The sequence below is a fragment of the Panulirus ornatus genome, chromosome 2, assembly GCF_036320965.1.
Source record: "Panulirus ornatus isolate Po-2019 chromosome 2, ASM3632096v1, whole genome shotgun sequence".
NCBI lineage: Eukaryota > Metazoa > Arthropoda > Malacostraca > Decapoda > Palinuridae > Panulirus > Panulirus ornatus.
Genome location: NC_092225.1, coordinates 69,327,608 through 69,351,743, shown reverse-complemented (window position 1 = coordinate 69,351,743; position 24,136 = coordinate 69,327,608). Strand labels below are relative to the sequence as shown.

The window sequence follows — 24,136 nt, the reverse complement described above, 5'->3', positions numbered from 1 at the left end:
CACACACACACACACACACACACACACACACACGTTTGCCTTGCTTACATCATCTATCATTTCCTCGTCTCTTGGTTAACCTAGTTTACATCATGCATCATTGCCTCCTCTCCTAATTAACCTGGTTTGCATCATATATCATTGCCCCGCCTTTCAAGTAACTTGGGTTACATCATGTACCATTTGCCTCTTCTCTTGATTAACCTGGTTTGCATCATATATCATTACCCTGTCTCTTCTAACCTGGTTTACAGCATTAATCATTGCCCCGTCTTGAAATTTGCCAGGTTTACATCATGTATCATTGCCCCGTGTTTTAATTTAGTTTACATCACGTATCAACACTTCCAGCAAACCCGCTCCTCGCTCCAAGACCCAAGCGTTTACCTCCCTCACCAACCCGTCCATAAAACAGTTAAACAGCCATAGTGACCTCACACATTCTTAACGTAGATCCACCTTCACTTGAAATCACCGCACACACTCCTCCCTTCCTACTCGCACACATGCCCTACTTTCCTCACTCCGGTTGATAGCGTCTCATTTACCCCCTTTATCCGTAGCATCCTCCTTAAGGCATCTCCGTCAGTTTTATCATATCTTTCCTACAGATCCCTGAACGCCAAGCGCGCGTTTCTCCCTTTCTCCAAGTATATCTTACGTGCATACTTCAGGACAAACACCTGGTCCACATATCCTCCCTCCCTCCTACAGCCGGATCGCTCCAGCTGCTGCCTGCACAAATATCACTCAAACTAGTCACCGCTGAGTATTCATTATCGTGCCCTTTGCTTGTATACCAGGGCGGTATACGCGGACCCTCCCAGTCCTCAGACACCTTTGCCTAGGGTCATGCACATGTCGAGTGGCCTAGCCAACAATTTAACAACACTGTCACCCGTCTGGAGAAGCTCAGCTGCAGTCCCATCCACTCCTGGCGTTTTGCCATCTTCCATCCTGCACAAGACTTTCGCTACCTCCTCTCTTTTTTACTATCCCAGACGCCACGACTCTCACGCTCCACCTCCCACCTCGCCCCAGACACACAACATCCGCTTCCCTCACGTCTAAAACATTTAAAAGTCTCCGAAAATACTCCATCTCATTTTCGAATCTTCTTTACCTAATGCCACTTTTCCACCCGCTCTCCCCATCTGAGACGTATGTCATTTCCTCTTTCCCTAAACTCACTACCAAGTTCGCTCTCGCCTCCATCAAGACGTGATCAGACATTCTATGCGCCGCCATTCTTAGCACGTCGACACGAAACAATCTCTCCTTTGCATCCTCGTCAATTAACACGTAGTCCATTAACGTCAAACTACCCTCATCTCCATGTGTTGGGCACACCAATATATATATATATATATATATATATATATATATATATATATATATATATATATATATATATATATATATATATACATACATATATATATATATATATATATATATATATATATATATATATATATATATATATATATGTATATATATACGTACATATTTTTTGACCCAAGATTCTTTATCATCATTCGCCTCTCAGTAAACAACTCGACAACTTTTCCCTCTATTCTCATTTACACCAGAGATTCCAAACCCTTTAGTGATGCCTTCCTGTGCCACATCAACCACTCTTGCGTTCATATCTTGCACTACGAATCTATGAGTCAAAATTGCCACAGCGACTATTTACCGTCCTCCAAAACACATTCTTTTCCTCTTTCTTTACTCATGGTGAACACTTGGCGAAGACTTCGGGGGACTTTTTCGTCACAGCATGAGGCTGTGCATAAACTGCTGGACTGTGTCGCTGGTCAACCAAGCTGTTGGAAGCGGCAGCCCCACAGCCCCCACACAGCCTGGCTGCTCTGAGACTCATTTCACATCCTGATACACAAGTGTTACGAGTTACCCCCACCCTTCAGTGCGCTCCAGTTCTTTCCCACAGTGACACTGAACTGCTTACCCTTTACCTTTGTTGCCCTCAAGGCCAGACCATCCTGGCTTCTTCCCTTACAAAACATCGCATCTATCTGTCCCTCCCTTCTAACAACTTTAAGCCTGAATTTTCGAGGAAAATAAGAGTCCTCGCTTGGCTCTTCTGATCTTACTTTTAGGTCATAATACAGGAAGGCGACGACTCTCCAGCTCCCCCGCTCAACCCTCGTCTTAGTTACAAAGTACGTCACGAAGGATATATATGAGTAGTATTCTGTTCCCAACTATATATATATATATATATATATATATATATATATATATATATATATATATATATATATATATATATATATATATAACATACAAACCTCCAACAGCCAGGCTCGAACCCGGGACCCCTGCCTGGCAGACGGGAGTGCTATGTATTTTGCTACTCAGCAAAATAAAGCAGTCTTTGTGATGCAGGTGCCTACGAGTTAAAGAGAAACACGGAATGATCTTTTCTTACCTCTCATCACTGCATTACAGAATATGTACAGACTCGCTGAAGAATGTACACTGAACATCTGAAGAAGTTGTGTGGGATACGAAAGCGGAGACTGAGATTGTCAGCAGCGGCAGCAGGTGTCGCTGTACAAGGCCTCAGCCGAGCCAGGATGATGTGTATTTACTTAACTGAGCAGGATATTGTAGATGAACGTCCTTGCGATGTACCGTCGTGATGTTGTGGTGTGACAGCATTGTGGGACTGACCCAAATGGTTCACAACGGTGTGTGCTACATGCGAGGCTCGGGTGTGTCCATGTGTTTTTAGCGTGGTACTTATCACGCTAGAGGGAATGGGCGTGGGGCTTCCCTTACACGACCATACCCACCCTTGGACACTCAGCAAACCACTGTAGTGGCTGCACGAGTCTCCCTGTCTAACATAAGTCTATAGTAGAGAAATGATGAATTGCTGTCGTTATGAGAGTATGAGCAGATAACGTATAACTATGGTTAGGGGAGGTTATTGTGCTGTCGTAGGTAAGTGGGTAATTTATCTCCCCCTTAATGACTCTATGCTTACGACCAGCCAGGTCCTGTTACGATGGGTTCTCCTCCCTTCGATGCTTGTTCGTTAGTCTGTGACTCACATACGGTTACGGTAAATGATTTAGTTATGATATATCCATCGTCTCGAATGACTTGTGCATCAGCCTGTATCTGTGTTGTAAATAGCTATCCTCATCATCATTTTACGAGCCCATTATATGCATAACATATCAGCATAATTTCCGTCTTTTCAAAATACTGATAGAGTACGAGAGGTGACAGTGATTATTGCATCACATCTAACTGTACACACCTTTGTTGAGGTCACTGCTTCTACTGTCATATACCCAGCTGGTAAACTCTGAAGTTGTGATCAAGTTTCGATATGTACATAAGTGTGGTCACTCACAGAACCCTATTAGGTCAGGTCAGTATAGGATATAGTGAATTGACTAGCTGGACTTTCTCGACTATTCATAAGACTCGCGGACTAGAATTTTTTGACGTTTTAATTTGCACAGGAAAGTCGTTTAAAGAAATCTTCTCTGTGTCAGTGAGACATCAGTGTCAGTAATGTGCTATGTTCTCGTTGAGCTCATGCATTCAATGCATGTTTATATAAGTGTCCTATGCATGACTCCCCAGTGCTGAATAATTCTTTTAATCAATTAGCGTAGTTATGTACCATGCGTCCTTCTCAACCACCGTGTGGCCATGCTGCAGTAACTTACCAACATTGATTAACTCGTGTCGCCTGCTGCTTTAAGGGAACAAGAAGGAGATATTGTATCATCCTTCCACATCAGGTGTAATGTAGACATTATAGATCGTAGGGTTTGGTCTCAAAGCTTATCATTACTGTTGTCTTTATAACAAATAGTGAAGGGATGCATGCCTTTGATGATGGGATGAATGACATATTCACTTTCATTTTACCTTCTGACTTTTGTGTAAGAATTTCCTTCAGGCATATTAGTCCTGCAAGGTATTTTTTTCTAGGTGGTTTCCGTCCGGCGTGTTGCCACTGGCAGTAGAGTGAAAGGAGAGAACCGTTGCTTTACCATTCTTTTCGTCCAGTGCTTTTAAGGAGACTGCATCTTCTTCAGTAGTGTTAAGGCCACAACATCTCGACTGGATCCTTGGAGTCTTTGGATCTGTGTAACTCTCTCTCTCTCTCTCTCTCTCTCTCTCTCTCTCTCTCTCTCTCTCTCTCTCTCTCTCTCTCTCTCTCTCTCTCTCTGTTATGTGTGCTGCTGACCCTCATCTCTCTTCCCTAAACACTGTCACACTCACATGCTCGAATCGTCTTTTACAACTTTTTTTAAAAAACAGTTTCTCTCACATCCACACGTCAGTTGCAAATTTATCTCCTTCACGAAGAACACCATAGATCTGTTCAGATTCCCTGCAATTCCAGTTCGTCTTTAGGATTTCGATCCTGAGTTATAGGATCTTAGGCAGAATAACAAACACATACTAGAGATTGAGGACAATTTGGCGGTAGTAATGTTACTCGTGTTACTCGCGTTACTTCCGTTACTAGGCCCTACGGCTGCTTTACGCTGCGAAAGACAAGTCGCCTTCGGCGAGGTTGTAACATCGGAGTATAAAGTCTCGTCCAAGAACTTCTCACTACTAGTGAGTCCATTCTTTCTTTTGGAAGATGAGAGAGAGAGAGAGAGAGAGAGAGAGAGAGAGAGAGAGAGAGAGAGAGAGAGAGAGAGAGGCCTTATCATCTCGTCAGCATCAAAGTCTTGCCGTTCCAACGTAAATATCACAACACTAAAACATACATCTAGAACAACTGGACAATCCAGTCATAACCCAACAAGACCAAAAACAGTGACTTTCTTAGACACCTCATCGTTGCCTGGGCCGAGTATATCCCTACAGGAGAGAAGAAACACTATCGTTACCAGTTCACTGTCTGAGGAGTTACTGGCCAACACAGAGAAACACGTCACCAACACTGGATGGTCACTGTAGGGAGTGTGGCGTTACGAATGGCTGAGCAAGCCGGCGTAGCGATGGGCAGTTGGCCACGTCTTGATTGTCCAAAGCGTTCATGAATGCGTGTGTCTTGTGTCGCGTCGTCTTGTCAAAATATACAGCACTGCAACCACTCCACTTGTACTGGCAAACAATAGACGATTGCAGCACTTTCAAGGAAAATCAACCTTGAATTTGAAAGATAGAGAAGATCGTGTTTATATTTACGATTTGACAACGACTACTCAAAAGGTAATCGTATGGCAATATCTACGTAAATTGATAGTCAGTTGCATGTAGAATGAATCACTAACTTTCCCAGTGAACACAAGTAGATGGAATAGATTACATCTCTTGCACTGCTAGTGACTGTGTTGAAGGTCATGATAATACGCTTAGTATCTTACTGATACACTGAGTCATAAGACTTATAGGATTGTCGTTCATATGCAAAAACAAAATTGACAGTAGTTCCAGCTCCGTGTGGAATGTCAGATAATCAGAGGATATGTGGAATGTTCGCGTGGCTTGCGTGGCCATCAAGATGTTGGCGATTATAAATCGACTGGGATGAAGGACGTAAAGTTTGGGCAGAGATCAGTAAATGTCGGGGTCTTAGTATCCTTGTGAAGTAAAGCATTCCCAAGCTTACACGGAAAGGGATAGGGATTACGATTCTTCTCCTCCAAAGAGAATTCAATGTTTTTGTGCCGGTAACTGATGTAATTCAAAGACAAAGGAATCTCGTCTACGGCCTTAAAAAGCAAACATTGTGTCGTCTATATCATCGTCTATGAAACAAAAGCTAGAGTATGATAGTCGGTCTCCCAGCCACCTAGATTCCTGGCGACATAAGAGTGTATTAACCAGTGTTGAACCTACTGAGGACCCCATCATTACGCCATTCGTTTGTCTAAATGTAGCGCCATTGAACAAATAGAATAATAATTCCGTGACAGAGATAATAATTCCTCGAAAGTGAAGGCAACTTACTTATTCGACCAGTGCTGAACAGGTTATCAGCACGAATGGTGTGTTTGTGTCCTCAAGTGCAATGTTTGCAAGCAAAGATTTGACATCTGTCCTGAACACAAACACTAAAAATGAAATGGCAAATTTCTTTCACACACGAACGGAGAATCTATCGCTGTATTATAGCGATTAACAGTTAATGGTAAAATCATCTAGATTAATATCGTCCATATGTTTTGAATATTGTTTTGGTGCTCGCATAATTTACTCTGTTAACCGCTGGATTTTATAATTGACTAGGATATATTTACTCTTTTAATTTGTCTCTAAAGATCGTCACGTTTGGATGCATTGTGTATAACACAGGATTATTAGTGGATTGTGTTGAATCTGACTAAATCTTTTGTTCTTTTTCTTACTATTCGTTTCATGTTGGACGTCCATATTCATTATTCAGGTTGCCTTTTCAGATTTTATGAATCTTCATATTTTGTGCAAGCTCTCTTAATGTACGTACGTATTCCACGCGGAATATTGATGGGACTTAAGGTGCAGGAAAGGAACGGCATATATATATATATATATATTTTTTTTTTTTTTTTTTTTTTTTGCCGCTGTCTCCCGCGTTTGCGAGGTAGCGCAAGGAAACAGACGAAAGAAATGGCCCAACCCACCCCCATACACATGTATATACATACGTCCACACACGCAAATATACATACCTACACAGCTTTCCATGGTTTACCCCAGGCGCTTCACATGCCCCGATTCAATCCACTGACAGCACGTCAACCCCGGTATACCACATCGCTCCAATTCACTCTATTCCTTGCCCTCCTTTCACCCTCCTGCATGTTCAGGCCCCGATCACACAAAATCTTTTTCACTCCATCTTTCCACCTCCAATTTGGTCTCCCTCTTCTCCTCGTTCCCTCCACCTCCGACACATATATCCTCTTGGTCAATCTTTCCTCACTCATTCTCTCCATGTGCCCAAACCATTTCAAAACACCCTCTTCTGCTCTCTCAACCACGCTCTTTTTATTTCCACACATCTCTCTTACCCTTACGTTACTTACTCGATCAAACCACCTCACACCACACATTGTCCTCAAACATCTCATTTCCAGCACATCCATCCTCCTGCGCACAACTCTATCCATAGCCCACGCCTCGCAACCATACAACATTGTTGGAACCACTATTCCTTCAAACATACCCATTTTTGCTTTCCGAGATAATGTTCTCGACTTCCACACATTCTTCAAGGCTCCCAGAATTTTCGCCCCCTCCCCCACCCTATGATCCACTTCCGCTTCCATGGTTCCATCCGCTGCCAGATCCACTCCCAGATATCTAAAACACTTCACTTCCTCCAGTTTTTCTCCATTCAAACTCACCTCCCAATTGACTTGACCCTCAACCCTACTGTACCTAATAACCTTGCTCTTATTCACATTTACTCTTAACTTTCTTCTTTCACACACTTTACCAAACTCAGTCACCAGCTTCTGCAGTTTCTCGCATGAATCACCACCAGCGCTGTATCATCAGCGAACAACAACTGACTCACTTCCCAAGCTCTCTCATCCCCAACAGACCTCATACTTGCCCCTCTCTCCAAAACTCTTTCATTCACTATATATATATATATATATATATATATATATATATATATATATATATATATATAGAGAGAGAGAGAGAGAGAGAGAGAGAGAGAGAGAGAGAGAGAGTCATGGATGACCCCCCTGGCAGTACTCCTTGTGTTCAGGGATGGATGGTGTCTGGTGTTGGCAACGCTGGCCACCCGCCCCCTAATATCACTCCAGCTGTCACCACCAAACATCAGACTTGTCTGTGAGGTTCCTGGTGGTCCTCCCTCACGGACCCCGAGCTAGCGTGGGGGTCTCGTGGCCCTCACATGTTCCCGGGGGGTTGGTGAGCCGGCCTTGTCCAAGTGGATGGGGTAGTCGTTGCATCTGGTGGGGCCTGGTAGCGGCAGTGCATCTTTCATGCAGTGTACACACATGGTGCACGACCACCTTCCTGCTACAGGCCATGACACAGAACCTTCCTGCTGCAGGCCATGACGCAGAACCTTCCTGCTGGAGGCCATGACGCAGAACCTTCCTGCTGGAGGCCATGACGCAGGACCTCTCTGATGGAGGCTATGACAGAAAGTATCCCTGCTGGAGACTATGATATAGAACCTTCCTGCAGGAGGCCATGACGCAGAACCTTCCTGCAGGAGGCCATACATTTCAAGCATGTCATCATTCTCAAAGTCCTGGTAATCACTCTCATTGCAAAGGTCGATACGAAATTTAGATTTCCAATCAAGAAACCGAAGTAACTCGTCCACGAAAGCTTTGCATAGTTCACTATGCTTTTGATACGGTCAAACCAATGCATACCGGTGTCCGTCCAGATAAGAGAACCAGTATATTGACTTTCCCCCCATTCAATCTACCCTTCCCCTGAACCACGTAAAGTGAGCAGGTCAACCATATCTGCGACGAGATCGTAAACGAGTTTGTGGTTTGAGCGACCAGGATGTTAGACCCAGCGTTTCGGTCATGGTGATGTTCCTGGACGGTAGAGGATGATAATCCAGAAATGTTACATCCGACTTACAGCCCACGAACCGCAAGAACGAACCCTCACATCTCGTCGCCACCTATGGTATTGCGTAGGTTCCAGCCTTCAATAAGGCGGAGATGACAGGCCATATGAATTTTTTCGTGGGGGAAGGGCCGGCTTGCGAAAAGGAGGTCTGGTCGGTCACTCTGTCCGTCTTTCTCGTCAAGTCCTCCAATGTGATGTGGGAACGTGTAAAGGATATCAGCTTTAGAATGTAATTTGGTGTCCGTCAGCGCGCGATTCTGAAAAATCGTCTGGGTGCTGGAAATACCTGAGAGGCAATGGCTCTGTCCCGCCAGACTGGGCGATACAAGAAAATAGAGACGTTTCTTTACATCTCAGTACGAGCGAGGTGGTCTGGGGACGTCGGTTGTTGCAAGGATCTCAAGATCGTTTCGCCGGATGACGATATCCTGTGGAGATCCTGACCTGATTGGTTGATATCTTGCCCTGATTGGCTGATATCTTGCTCTGGTTGGTTGATATCTTGCTATGATTGGCCGATATCTTGACCTGATTGGTTGATACTTCCTCTGATTTGCTGATGTCTTGCCCTGATTGACTGATATCTTGCTCTGATTGGCCGATATCTTGACCTGATTGGGTGATACTTGCTCTGATTGTCTGATATCTTGCCCTGATTAGCTGATATCTTGCTCTGATTGGCCGATATCTTGACCTGATTGGTTGATACTTCCTCTGATTTGCTGATGTCTTGCCCTGATTGACTGATATCTTGCTCTGACTGGCTGATATCTTGCCCAGACTGGCTGATATCTTGCTCTGACAAGATGATATCTTGCCCTGATTGGTTCATAGCAATGTATCCTGCCAGTCAATAGACCTTACGGTTATATTTCTCACAGGTGGTGATTTGAGCCACTCAGAAAGGGACCCGGGATATTCATGCCACTTTTATATTCCGGCATATGATCCCCTGTGTAAAACGCGCGCCGAGACTGCACCTTCATGCAATGCAATCGCCCTAACCTCGTCCCTGGCGCTGCAACTTAACGCGCGCACGTTTGCAGCAGCTATTGCGGTATGCACGTATTTGTCACGTACGGGGAGAGAGAGTGTTATATACTGTGTGTGTGTGTGAGTGTGTGTGTGTGTGTGTGTGTATGATTAGCATTTGTATGCTACGGAGGGAGAGTTTTACACTCGCACTACCTCCGTCTCTTAACGTTGTGTATATGTGCCATATGTTTACTCATATGTATGTATGCACACACACGCACACACACACACACACACACACACACACACATACGTGTGTGTGTGTTCACTACACATGCCTATACCGCGTTGCCAATCCATCTGTCTGCGCTATCGACTCCTTCCTCTTCCCCCCCAATACCGTCACCTATCTGTCCCCAGATCACACTGCTCCTCACTCCATCCAATTACGGAGGGAGGCGCGTCCTGCTCTCCAGAAATCCATCTCAGACGCCTGTACGTCATCCCGTTCCTCCTCTATAAAGAAGGAAAAAAAAAGGGAAGTATGCTTCATCTGTGTTCATCCAGCCATACCTCAGCGCTTCCAGCCACCCTAACTCCTCCAGTCGCAAACTCGTCGTACATATTTTTTTCTTCGCTTCCCTCACTTCTCTTCCTCAAGGTCTCCCTCCAGCAGCCTGGTCGTGGCCCTTTCAAACACCCTCGTACCAGCACCCTCTCAATGCCATCATTCGTACTGGATATGGCGTCTAACTCTGGAATCTGATTCATTTTGATCTCTCCCTCCTGTCATCCATATTTCATATTTCCGTCCCCCAGCGTGCAGTTACCTTCAATCCATTTGACATTTTAGGGTCAGATTCTTTTTTTTTTTTTTTTGTTTCCTCTCGACATACAACAACTTCCTACACTCGTCTGTTGACATCATTTAGCGCACCTGCGCACGAACTTACGCCGTATTCTTAAAAAAAACGATAGATTTTCCCCATCGGTAGGACACACGTTACCAGTGGATGATCCTACCTACTCATTTGGCCAGGCTTGCCAAAGACCTGACCTCTCTCTCTCTCTCTCTCTCTCTCTCTCTCTCTCTCTCTCTCTCTCTCTCTCTCTCTCTCTCTCTCTCTCTCTCTCTCTCTCTCTCTTTCACGACTTCAGCTTTAACACACGGCCACTTCCTCACTCGGCCACTGTTGACACTGCGCGTATACTCTCTACATTAACTCTTTCTCCTTTTTTTTTTTTTGTCTTATTCTTTTACTAGGTTGGTCCAGCCCACATGATCACCAATCATTCCACATCGCCTTGATCATCCTCCGAGTAGAGGCATCCGATTTAGCCAGATTAGTAAGAAATCAAATCAAACACTCTTCCTTACAGAAATATTCCACAAGTATTTTTTTATTTTAATTGGTCAAACTGTGTTTCACAGAGGTGTTATGTCCCTCTGTACATTTTCCTTCATTCTTTCCCATGTTACCAGACGAACACGTACATACCGAGAGCATATGTGGTCTTACAATCATCCTTAACACCTGAAGAAGATGTTTAAGTATCTTATGGTTGGTGGATGTAGGAGGGTAGCTTGACGCTGACGGCCTCAATGCCCCTGGCAGTTAATAGACTTAAAACCCAAACAAGTAACACAGTCATCATATCGTCACTTGTTTCAGTCCTTATGATCGCCTTTCGTTGCGTATCTGTCGATGTGAAGCTGGTTATAATCACCGTAGATCTCGAGACCCTTTGATATTGAGACCAAGCGCCCCGGGCCGCTCACACTCACGACAAGAGATGATTCTTGATCCAATAGTCATCAACCATTTCCGTCTGTATACATCCACTATCGGATATCCCAGCTCCACTAACCCATTGGCCCCTCCCTCCAAAGCTGAGGTTCCTCGTCCTACATCTCTATCAACGGCGCCAGCTGCATGTCTCTGTTCATCCAAATATACGAAAGCAAACTATACCATGAAGGGATAATACCGCTATCCTTGGGTTCACACGACTCAAGGACTCGTATATGGAGTTAGAGAGTCTTTGGCTCGGTTGTTACTGGTGTTTATAGGAAGATGTCGAATGCCAAGTTTTTTTTTATACGTCTCCGTTTTCTTGAGAAATGGAATTTGAAAAATCAGTGAAATCATTTACTCTCTTCACTGGGCAAGGCGTTATCAGTGATTTGCCTTATTTCTTTATTGTATTTTTCATGTTATTTCTTCTTGCCGCAGACTCCATTCTAGGTCTTCCTCCTCGCTGTACCTAAATGAGCAATATTTTTTCTGCTGCACCTGAAGTTATGATGGAAATCAGTCGATACCTTACTATTGCCATCAGTTATCCTTTAACATCCAGTCCCTTTCCCCCCTCTCAACGCATTCACTCCACCCCAGCACACCCTGTGGCCACGTACCACTCCACCCCAGCACACCTTTTGGCCATATACCACTCCACCCCAACACGCACTGTGGCCACATACAACTCCACCCCAGCACACCCTGTGGCCACATACCACTCCACCCCAGCACACCCTGTGGCCACATACCACTCCACCCCAGCACACCCTGTGGCCACATACCACTCCACCCCAGCACACCCTGTGGCCACATACCACTCCACCCCAGCACACCCCAGGCCAAACACCACCCCCAGCCTAGCATGCCCTAGGCCAAACAACACGGTCGTCTTGGCCAACTCCCAGTATTCTACTCGAATCATTATTCATCATTCCCGCTTCAGCCTTCTGTTGTCCTTTCGTATCCATTTATTTAGTTCTTGTTTAACTTTAACTCCTTTCTAAAAACAATTCACTCAGCCAACAGGGGATGTAGATGCTAGTTTTGTTTACTGTCTTTGAGTATTTTGCTCTTATTTTGTCCAATTTCCCACACATGTCTCTGTGCCTCCTGTTCCCAAAACATCCATACATTTCTATCACGTGACTGCGTATTCGATAGGCTTCAATAAGCTTTCTATCCACCTTTTCCATTCTCCATTTTTTCCATGACTTAAATAAGCCATCTAATATCTTTTATTCTCTCTCTCAGCCGTGATGAATGTTTTTGGAATTTCCAAATACTGTGTGGTGTTATATGTCGCCATCTGAACATCCTTTTAAAACTATTCAAACACAGTTTTTGGTTCTAATACACATTCCTATAGTCGCCTATACGTTCTACGATCACGTAATATGAAATAAGGCCATTTTTTTTTCTTCCCATGTCTGAACGAATTTGTGTCTGGGAAAAACACAAATAAACAAAACGAGTGCATCAGAATGATGCATGAAATCCATCATGACTTCATGAATCCTATGTATTCTTTATTCCTATGTTTTTTTTTTTTTGTTTCCGGCACAGACAATCGTTATTGCATCGTATCTTTAACGAACAGCTGTTTTTTTTTTTTTTACTTAGTTTAGCCTAACACTAGCTTACTGAACGCAATATAAAGTAAACCTAACCTAAGCTAACACTAGCTTACTGAACGCAATATAAAGTAAACCTAACCTAACCTAACCTAGCGTAAACCAAGCAAATTAGAATGATGAACTTAACCGTGTATCATAAGGCAAACGTAGCCTAGCCTCCACTAACCTAACCCTTATCCAGACAAGCTGAACATTACCTCAGTTAATAAGGACTGTAGAGTTATACTAATATTAACCACTTCTTACGTTTCAAGTCACTGATCACGGGGTACAGCACCAATGACAGTCTTGTGTATAATTATGTACAATATATAACTACTCAACAGAAGATGCGTCAGGAAGAAATGAACAATAGCCTCATTACCACAGGTCCAGCCCAGCCACCAGCTGTCACGTACGTACACTGTAACTGAGATGAGAGGCTTCCATCCACAGCTTGGCAAGACCCACAAACCAGAGTGTTCCACTGGCTTACCTTGAACGGGCTGGCTCTCTTAATGCCTTGATGGTTCATCCCGTTGACAGCACTCGGCCTCTCCCCAACCTACCTCTCTCTCTCTCTCTCTCTCTCTCTCTCTCTCTCTCTCTCTCTCTCTCTCTCTCTCTCTCTCTCTCTCTCATTATCATGGTGCCAGTTCGGTGCTAGTACCTCTCGATCGTATGAAGGCATAGACTATTTGTTGCCACTTCCGTCTTCTTGTTGGATGTTAAGATATTATTATTTCCTTAAAAGAAAAGAAAATTGAAACTTTAGTGGCAGTCAGTTGACGGAAGAATATCCCCAAGATACTATACTGTCTGTCTGTCTGTCTGTTATGCTGTGGTTACTGTAATTAGGGTCTGCATCATTCAAAAAACATTCGTTCATCACCATCATCTCGCACGGCGTCCAGCCAGAGCTCAAAACAACTTGAAAGGGACAAGTCTAAGTCAACAGATCTAAAAAGTTCCTTTAACTTTTAAAGATTACGACTGATAAGGATCTAACGCACGTGGGAAGACCCTGATGTCAACTTCTTGATTACAAACTGCTGGCTTTGGTCTTCTAATTAGATATAAATGTGGTCGTAAAATGTCAAAATGACAACTCTCTATTTCATTTTGGGTGGTATGCACTCGAAGCTATATATTCATTACCACATTTCCTCAAGCATTTCTTGTCACGACATGACTCAGGTGGTGGTGGCACATGTGTTGGGCACGAGTAGCGCATTTACAATACCACACAGCCTAGCCGTACTCATGTGGACGTAAGACGGAACCTACCTCCAAACACATACACGTTGAAAAGACAAATGGCATCATATATATATATATATATATATATATATATATATATATATATATATATATATATCCCTGATATCAGTTCTATGGAAACTGGACCCACCTTTCTGACGCAACAGGACCCAGCAGGTGAAACGCTAGAAGACAGAAATGACGTCTCAGTTGCTTACAATCTCATTGCCGGCCGTGGAGTGAGACTTTTCACCTTTAATGGCTTTGTTGATGATTATATCATGGATGATGAGGTCGAAAGCAACGGCTGAGTCAACGTAAATGTGAGCCACAGAGGTCTATACATTCCTTTTTAGACTACAGTAGATCGATAGATATTTCTGGAAGTTGACGAGGGGCAGTGGATGATAGGGGAGGTCATCATATTACCAACATGCTGAGGGTCCATGCAAGTTCTCCGTTCGCCCAGTTAAAAAACATTACCCTTTAACAGGATAGGCTGGGGATAGGGGGAATAACTCACTGAGAGACTAAACTTGTTGACTGAGGCAGGAGAGAATCATATGAGATATCCCAATTATCGGGTCATTATAAACGCTTGAGAGGAATATTGATGGCAGGGGAGAGAGGTTTAGCTAGCTCAGGGCAGCTCTCTGCCTGTGGAATTTTTATTTTGTGAGTCAATTTGTGCAGAGAAGAGCTTTACTCACTGTGTACCCGCGTATGACACATTCATATTCAGGCGTTCACCCTTGGGAGGTTTGTAACGAGAGTTAAGTTTGATATATTCAACGTCATGAGTAAGTTTCTTAACTAGCTGTATCAAAACACTATTAAGGAAGCTGATGCAGGAGCCATGCCTGGCGCTACTTGAAATGAAGCTTCCCACTTTCCTACCATCATTTTATATCATCCCAGTGTAATCGAATCGCATGATCTTAAATTTCTACTGGTAGATTACAAATCCTTTCCTCGTCTTCTGGTGTCTGTTGGGCCATGTAGATATATCCTGCTGCTATTTTTGTACGAAGCTTACGTATACCTTCCACACAAAGCAAATGAATGGATATTATAGATATCAATTGCACATTTCAATAAGGCATTAACATGATTGTCCTTGACCAACAGCAAGACACTATAGTGTTTCCTCTGACATCACCGAGTAAAATGTAAAGAGTGCAGTGAATATATTCTGCAGGGAAATCTGTGGTCTAGGCAAGATCGAGAGACGCTGGTTATACAATATCCTCTTCCAGTTTACGTCTCGTAACTCTAAAATATCTTTGGCGCTCTCGCACATTTATATAAAACTCTTTAATAACAGACTGTGAACTGTGGCGGGCAGTCGAACTGTTTCCTATCATTTCTTGTTAATAGAGAAGGACTTACGAAGGAGGGAGGACGCAGCTGTTCCCACACAGGCGTTGCGTTGATATTTTCTTCTTCTCTCTAAGAGGAAAACAAAGGCGTTGACTCACTGAGCAGACGACCGAAACGGGCAACACCAAGATCCCTTAGCTATAGGCTGTCCTTCGTAAACATGTCGGGCGGCGTGTAGAAAATGTGCAACATGTTTACGAACTTGGCTCCCTCCTCTAAAGAATAGTGACAGAATGCCTTGTTGAGGGGGGGCGTTGCAGGTGCCCATACTGGAAAGTAATATCGTTTGCGCGGCGTGAAGAGCTGCTGCCGCAGATAAGCAACGCAGTCTTATCACACATTCCCAAACAACCTGACTCGTTTTCGATGTACATGGGATCAAAAGAAAACTACGAGACGGGTCCTATATCTACATTGAGTTGTTCCTCTCTATTTTTGTCATGAGATACATAGTCACGCACGACAGATCATGCAAGGGAAATGTCGCTTTACGTCCATTTCGAAGCTGTACATGACTCGTGTTCATGGCAGTGTATGTCTACTGGCGGTCATGCAGTGTGTATCATCAAGGTTTATATAAAACGAAATATCATCAGAAGTTGCGTCTCAGTGTTTCTCACCACACAACTGGATCTTCTTATTAGAACAGCTGGGTCAAGGTATCGTAAGACTACTCCTTGCTGGGGGTGAGGCAGGTAGGGAGACAAGAGAGAAGTTAAAAGCAGCAACATAAATACGTTTAAGAAGAGACTTGACTACTTCCTTGTTTTAAGTTTACCACTAACATTATTTTACGCCTCCTTGATTACATATAAAACCTAAAAGAATGTCTCTTTAAGTCATCTGTATGCTTCATATTTTTCTTCTTTTTCTTTTTCTCATTAAACTAACCCATGAGTTTCTGATCTCCCCCACTATCACAAACAGACTCGATCAGACCCATTGATCTGTTGCTGCTCGCATTATTTCGTAAAACAAGGGCATCACACAGGACATACATCTTAAGATTTTACACTTCGATTTTCATTGATATTTGGGACGAGATATTATATGATTATATGATAAACATGATTATCAATAGAAATACATCTCAAAACACTTGGAATTTCATTACTTGGGACAAGATAATGAATCCTTATACATGATTATCCATAGGAAGAAAGTAGCATATCTAATCAAGGATATGATACATGGATTAACGTCAGGGGAGATGATGATATAATGAGATTCCCAGACTACGTCTTCAGTAGATCCTCTACATAGACCATCCAGTCCTAAGTCAAGTACCTCACCTATCACCTCACTTGTCTTGGTGACTCTCAGTCTTTGAGAGATGTATTTCTTACGAATCTCCCTCACGTTTCCAACGATATTCTTCTCTCACAATTTCGCTCCAGAGGAGGAGTCTGTCTTAGCTCACTCTAACACTTTACCTGACTGTTGCATAGACGACCTTACTCGGTCACTGAAGACCCCGGGAAATATGTTCTTCACTTCGCGAAAGAAAACGAGGATGTGTCTAGTTCTCCATAAAGCAATGCTTCATTTGTTCTTATTATTGTGTGTGTGTGTGTGTGTTTGTGTATATATATATTCTTTACATCATTGATGATATTTGTCTCCCTGTTTAATAACAGGTGTAAGCTTGTAATGACGGGGATTAGAGGGATTATGGGGTCAGAAGCCAATCACTTAATGGGGTTATAAGGTGGAAGTAAGGGACTGGGAAAGGTTATGAAAGAAGGATACATGAATGGCATAGGGGAGGACATGAGAACATGTACTAATTAGCTCATGGCCAGCAACAGCTAAAGGTCATTAGAATACCAACTGCTGGGAACACCAGCTACAATGTACATGGGAACACCAGCTACAATGTACATGGGAACACCAGCTACAGTGTACATGGGAACACCAGCTACAGTGTACATGGGAACACCAGCTACAATGTACATGGGAACACCAGCTACAGTGTACATGGGAACACCAGCTACAGTGTACATGGGAACACCAGCTACAATGTACATGGGAACACCAGCTACAATGTACATGGGAACACCAGCTACAATGTACATGGGAACACCATCTACAGTGTACATGGGAACACCAGCTACAGTGTACATGGGAACACCAGCTACAGTGTACATGGAACACCAGCTACAATGTACATGGAACACCAGCTACAGTGTACATGGGAACACCAGCTACAGTGTACATGGAACACCAGCTACAGTGTACATGGGAACACCAGCTACAGTGTACATGGAACACCAGCTACAGTGTACATGGAACACCAGCTACAATGTACATGGAACACCAGCTACAATGTACATGGAACACCAGCTACAATGTACATGGGAACACCATCTACAGTGTACATGGGAACACCATCTACAGTGTACATGGAACACCAGCTACAGTGTACATGGGAACACCAGCTACAATGTACATGGGAACACCATCTACAGTGTACATGGAACACCAGCTACAATGTACATGGAACACCAGCTACAATGTACATGGGAACACCAGCTACAATGTACATGGAACACCAGCTACAATGTACATGGAACACCAGCTACAATGTACATGGAACACCAGCTACAGTGTACATGGGAACACCATCTACAGTGTACATGGAACACCAGCTACAATGTACATGGAACACCAGCTACAATGTACATGGAACACCAGCTACAATGTACATGGAACACCAGCTACAATGTACATGGAACACCAGCTACAATGTACATGGAACACCAGCTACAGTGTACATGGAACACCAGCTACAATGTACATGGAACACCAGCTACAATGTACATGGAACACCAGCTACAGTGTACATGGGAACACCATCTACAGTGTACATGGGAACACCAGCTACAATGTACATGGAACACCAGCTACAATGTACATGGAACACCAGCTACAATGTACATGGAACACCAGCTACAATGTACATGGAACACCAGCTACAGTGTACATGGAACACCAGCTACAGTGTACATGGAACACCAGCTACAGTGTACATGGGAACACCAGCTACAATGTACATGGAACACCAGCTACAGTGTACATGGAACACCAGCTACAATGTACATGGGAACACCAGCTACAATGTACATGGAACACCAGCTACAGTGTACATGGGAACACCATCTACAGTGTACATGGAACACCAGCTACAGTGTACATGGAACACCAGCTACAATGTACATGGGAACACCAGCTACAATGTACATGGGAACACCATCTACAGTGTACATGGGAACACCATCTACAGTGTACATGGGAACACCATCTACAGTGTACATGGGAACACCATCTACAGTGTACATGGGAACACCATCTACAGTGTACATGGGAACACCATCTACAGTGTACATGGAACACCAGCTACAATGTACATGGAACACCAGCTACAATGTACATGGAACACCAGCTACAATGTACATGGGAACACCATCTACAGTGTACATGGGAACACCATCTACAGTGTACATGGAACACCAGCTACAATGTACATGGGAACACCAGCTACAGTGTACATGGAACACCAGCTACAATGTACATGGAACACCAGCTACAATGTACATGGAACACCAGCTACAATGTACATGGGAACACCAGCTACAGTGTACATGGGAACACCAGCTACAATGTACATGGGAACACCAGCTACAATGTACATGGAACACCAGCTACAATGTACATGGGAACACCATCTACAGTGTACATGGGAACACCATCTACAGTGTACATGGAACACCAGCTACAATGTACATGGAACACCAGCTACAATGTACATGGAACACCAGCTACAATGTACATGGAACACCAGCTACAATGTACATGGAACACCAGCTACAATGTACATGGGAACACCATCTACAGTGTACATGGAACACCAGCTACAATGTACATGGAACACCAGCTACAATGTACATGGAACACCAGCTACAATGTACATGGAACACCAGCTACAGTGTACATGGAACACCAGCTACAGTGTACATGGAACACCAGCTACAGTGTACATGGAACACCAGCTACAATGTACATGGAACACCAGCTACAATGTACATGGAACACCAGCTACAGTGTACATGGAACACCAGCTACAATGTACATGGGAACACCAGCTACAATGTACATGGGAACACCATCTACAGTGTACATGGAACACCAGCTACAGTGTACATGGAACACCAGCTACAATGTACATGGGAACACCATCTACAGTGTACATGGGAACACCATCTACAGTGTACATGGAACACCAGCTACAGTGTACATGGAACACCAGCTACAATGTACATGGAACACCAGCTACAATGTACATGGAACACCAGCTACAATGTACATGGAACACCAGCTACAGTGTACATGGAACACCAGCTACAGTGTACATGGGAACACCATCTACAGTGTACATGGAACACCAGCTACAATGTACATGGAACACCAGCTACAGTGTACATGGGAACACCAGCTACAGTGTACATGGGAACACCATCTACAGTGTACATGGGAACACCAGCTACAATGTACATGGAACACCAGCTACAATGTACATGGAACACCAGCTACAATGTACATGGAACACCAGCTACAGTGTACATGGGAACACCAGCTACAGTGTACATGGGAACACCAGCTACAGTGTACATGGAACACCAGCTACAGTGTACATGGAACACCAGCTACAGTGTACATGGAACACCAGCTACAATGTACATGGAACACCAGCTACAGTGTACATGGAACACCAGCTACAGTGTACATGGAACACCAGCTACAATGTACATGGAACACCAGCTACAGTGTACATGGGAACACCATCTACAGTGTACATGGAACACCAGCTACAATGTACATGGGAACACCAGCTACAGTGTACATGGAACACCAGCTACAGTGTACATGGGAACACCAGCTACAATGTACATGGAACACCAGCTACAATGTACATGGGAACACCAGCTACAATGTACATGGGAACACCATCTACAGTGTACATGGGAACACCAGCTACAATGTACATGGGAACACCATCTACAGTGTACATGGGAACACCAGCTACAATGTACATGGAACACCAGCTACAATGTACATGGGAACACCAGCTACAATGTACATGGAACACCAGCTACAGTGTACATGGGAACACCATCTACAGTGTACATGGGAACACCAGCTACAGTGTACATGGAACACCAGCTACAGTGTACATGGGAACACCATCTACAGTGTACATGGAACACCAGCTACAGTGTACATGGGAACACCATCTACAGTGTACATGGGAACACCAGCTACAATGTACATGGAACACCAGCTACAGTGTACATGGGAACACCATCTACAGTGTACATGGAACACCAGCTACAGTGTACATGGGAACACCAGCTACAATGTACATGGAACACCAGCTACAATGTACATGGAACACCAGCTACAATGTACATGGAACACCAGCTACAATGTACATGGGAACACCAGCTACAATGTACATGGGAACACCAGCTACAATGTACATGGGAACACCAGCTACAATGTACATGGAACACCAGCTACAATGTACATGGGAACACCATCTACAGTGTACATGGGAACACCATCTACAGTGTACATGGGAACACCAGCTACAATGTACATGGAACACCAGCTACAGTGTACATGGAACACCAGCTACAATGTACATGGAACACCAGCTACAGTGTACATGGGAACACCAGCTACAATGTACATGGAACACCAGCTACAATGTACATGGAACACCAGCTACAGTGTACATGGAACACCAGCTACAATGTACATGGAACACCAGCTACAATGTACATGGAACACCAGCTACAATGTACATGGGAACACCATCTACAGTGTACATGGGAACACCAGCTACAGTGTACATGGGAACACCAGCTACAATGTACATGGAACACCAGCTACAATGTACATGGAACACCAGCTACAATGTACATGGAACACCAGCTACAATGTACATGGGAACACCAGCTACAATGTACATGGGAACACCAGCTACAGTGTACATGGAACACCAGCTACAATGTACATGGAACACCAGCTACAATGTACATGGAACACCAGCTACAATGTACATGGAACACCAGCTACAATGTACATGGGAACACCATCTACAGTGTACATGGAACACCAGCTACAGTGTACATGGGAACACCATCTACAGTGTACATGGAACACCAGCTACAGTGTACATGGAACACCAGCTACAATGTACATGGAACACCAGCTACAATGTACATGGGAACACCATCTACAGTGTACATGGGAACACCATCTACAGTGTACATGGAACACCAGCTACAATGTACATGGAACACCAGCTACAGTGTACATGGAACACCAGCTACAATGTACATGGAACACCAGCTACAATGTACATGGAACACCAGCTACAGTGTACATGGAACACCAGCTACAATGTACATGGAACACCAGCTACAATGTACATGGGAACACCATCTACAGTGTACATGGGAACACCATCTACAGTGTACATGGAACACCAGCTACAATGTACATGGAACACCAGCTACAGTGTACATGGAACACCAGCTACAGTGTACATGGAACACCAGCTACAGTGTACATGGAACACCAGCTACAGTGTACATGGAACACCAGCTACAATGTACATGGAACACCAGCTACAATGTACATGGAACACCAGCTACAGTGTACATGGAACACCAGCTACAGTGTACATGGAACACCAGCTACAATGTACATGGAACACCAGCTACAATGTACATGGGAACACCATCTACAGTGTACATGGAACACCAGCTACAATGTACATAATTCATACTGTCTGCCTTTATTTATTCCCATATAGATAGATAGATAGATAGATATGGGCCAAAAGTCGATTACCGCGGGAAGTCTCTTTAAATTTCCTCACGTTTTAAGAATATTTTTTCCATCAAGGCTCAAAGAAGTATGCAGGAATACTCAAGCGATATCTATTCATGGACTATTCAAAATTCCACAGATATATAATGTGCTCTGTAATCATTCAGTTAGAATGTGAAAATTTAAGATAAAGATGGTAAATAACAAGAAAAAAAATTACCAAACTTAAGTATTGAATTGGAAACATTAAAAAAAAAAGGAAATATATGAAAGATTTTTGTGTGAAGCAATTTAGTACCAGTAGAAACAAAAACGTAAACTTTATCTGAGTTGAAGACATTTTCATCATACGAGTCATCTTACCACCACACACAGTGAACTGTATGACAATACAGGAACTCCGTGAGCCACAAGGTAACCAAAATACATCCATGGCTTTTAACCCTATACCGGAGACCGACTCCCTCATGCTGGTGTCAGGATATCTGAATTACGACGGCTAGAATGGGTGGTGGGTGATGCTGCTGTCGAAGGGGCAATGATTTCTGAACCGTTGAATAGGGAACCAGCGAACCAAAAACCTCACTTTGACGGAGCGACTCACAGAGAGCTGGGAGACGAGGGTGTTCAACTGGTCCTCTTGTTTCCCTATACGTTCGGCTCCCTGCACCCGCCACACGCCTCCTCATGCACACGGTGAATGATCACAATGCAAGAAAGGAGACTCGGTGTACGAACAGGGATCTCTGAATAGCGTTACTGGACGTAGTAAATACCTAAGAACATCGTGGGTAGAATTAGGAAATAGTTTCTGTGGCTTTGAATGACGGTAGAAGCTGAGAAAGAGCTGAAGAGAAACAACAGATAACAAACCTTGTGGAATTCTTATAAGTTTGTAAGTTGACTAAAAATCTTTTACAATACGTTCGTTCGTGATACTTGGTGGATATTTAGGTACACAAACTGAAAATCTAAACTGATATAAGACCATCATTTACGTGGGGGTTTTTTTTTTATGATTATGATTTAAAGACAGAGTTGCCTTTGATCTGCAGTCTTGTCTAGTTCATCAACTTACGCGAGGCAGCTGTACAGCATCACACATGGAGAAAACAAAGAGCCATTTAAAGACCAGCGTTTACGAGCACTTGGCTCTATCTGCCTGGACAGGCAAGTGTCTCGTAAAGTGAAGATATATATATATATATATATATATATATATATATATATATATATATATATATATATATATATATATTGGAAAGGATCACAATTTTGCGCGTGATCTAGATATTCCTATGAGTCCACGGGAAAATGAAACACGAAAAGTTCCCAAGTGCACTTTCGTGTAATAATCACATCATCAGGGGAGACACAAGAGACAAATATAACAGTCAGTTGATGTACATCGAAGAGACGAAGCTAGGACGCCATTTGGTAAACATGTGATTGTGATTGTGACAATCACATAGAAAGTAACCTATGTGTATATATATATATATATATATATATATATATATATATATATATATATATATATCATTTTTTTTTTTTTTTAATTTTCCAAAAGAAGGAGCAGAGGGGGCCAGGTGAGGATATTCCAAAAAAGGCCCAGTCCTCTGTTCTTAACGCTACCTCGCT

At 43.5% G+C, this 24,136-nt stretch overlaps 1 protein-coding gene across 10 annotated transcripts in view; it reads right to left on the bottom strand.

Annotated features, from left to right (window-relative positions):
* Positions 1-24,136, bottom strand: part of Shal (Potassium voltage-gated channel protein Shal) — a 468,140-nt gene that overhangs the window by 260,279 nt on the left and 183,725 nt on the right. The gene's annotated exons all lie outside the window — the stretch shown is intronic.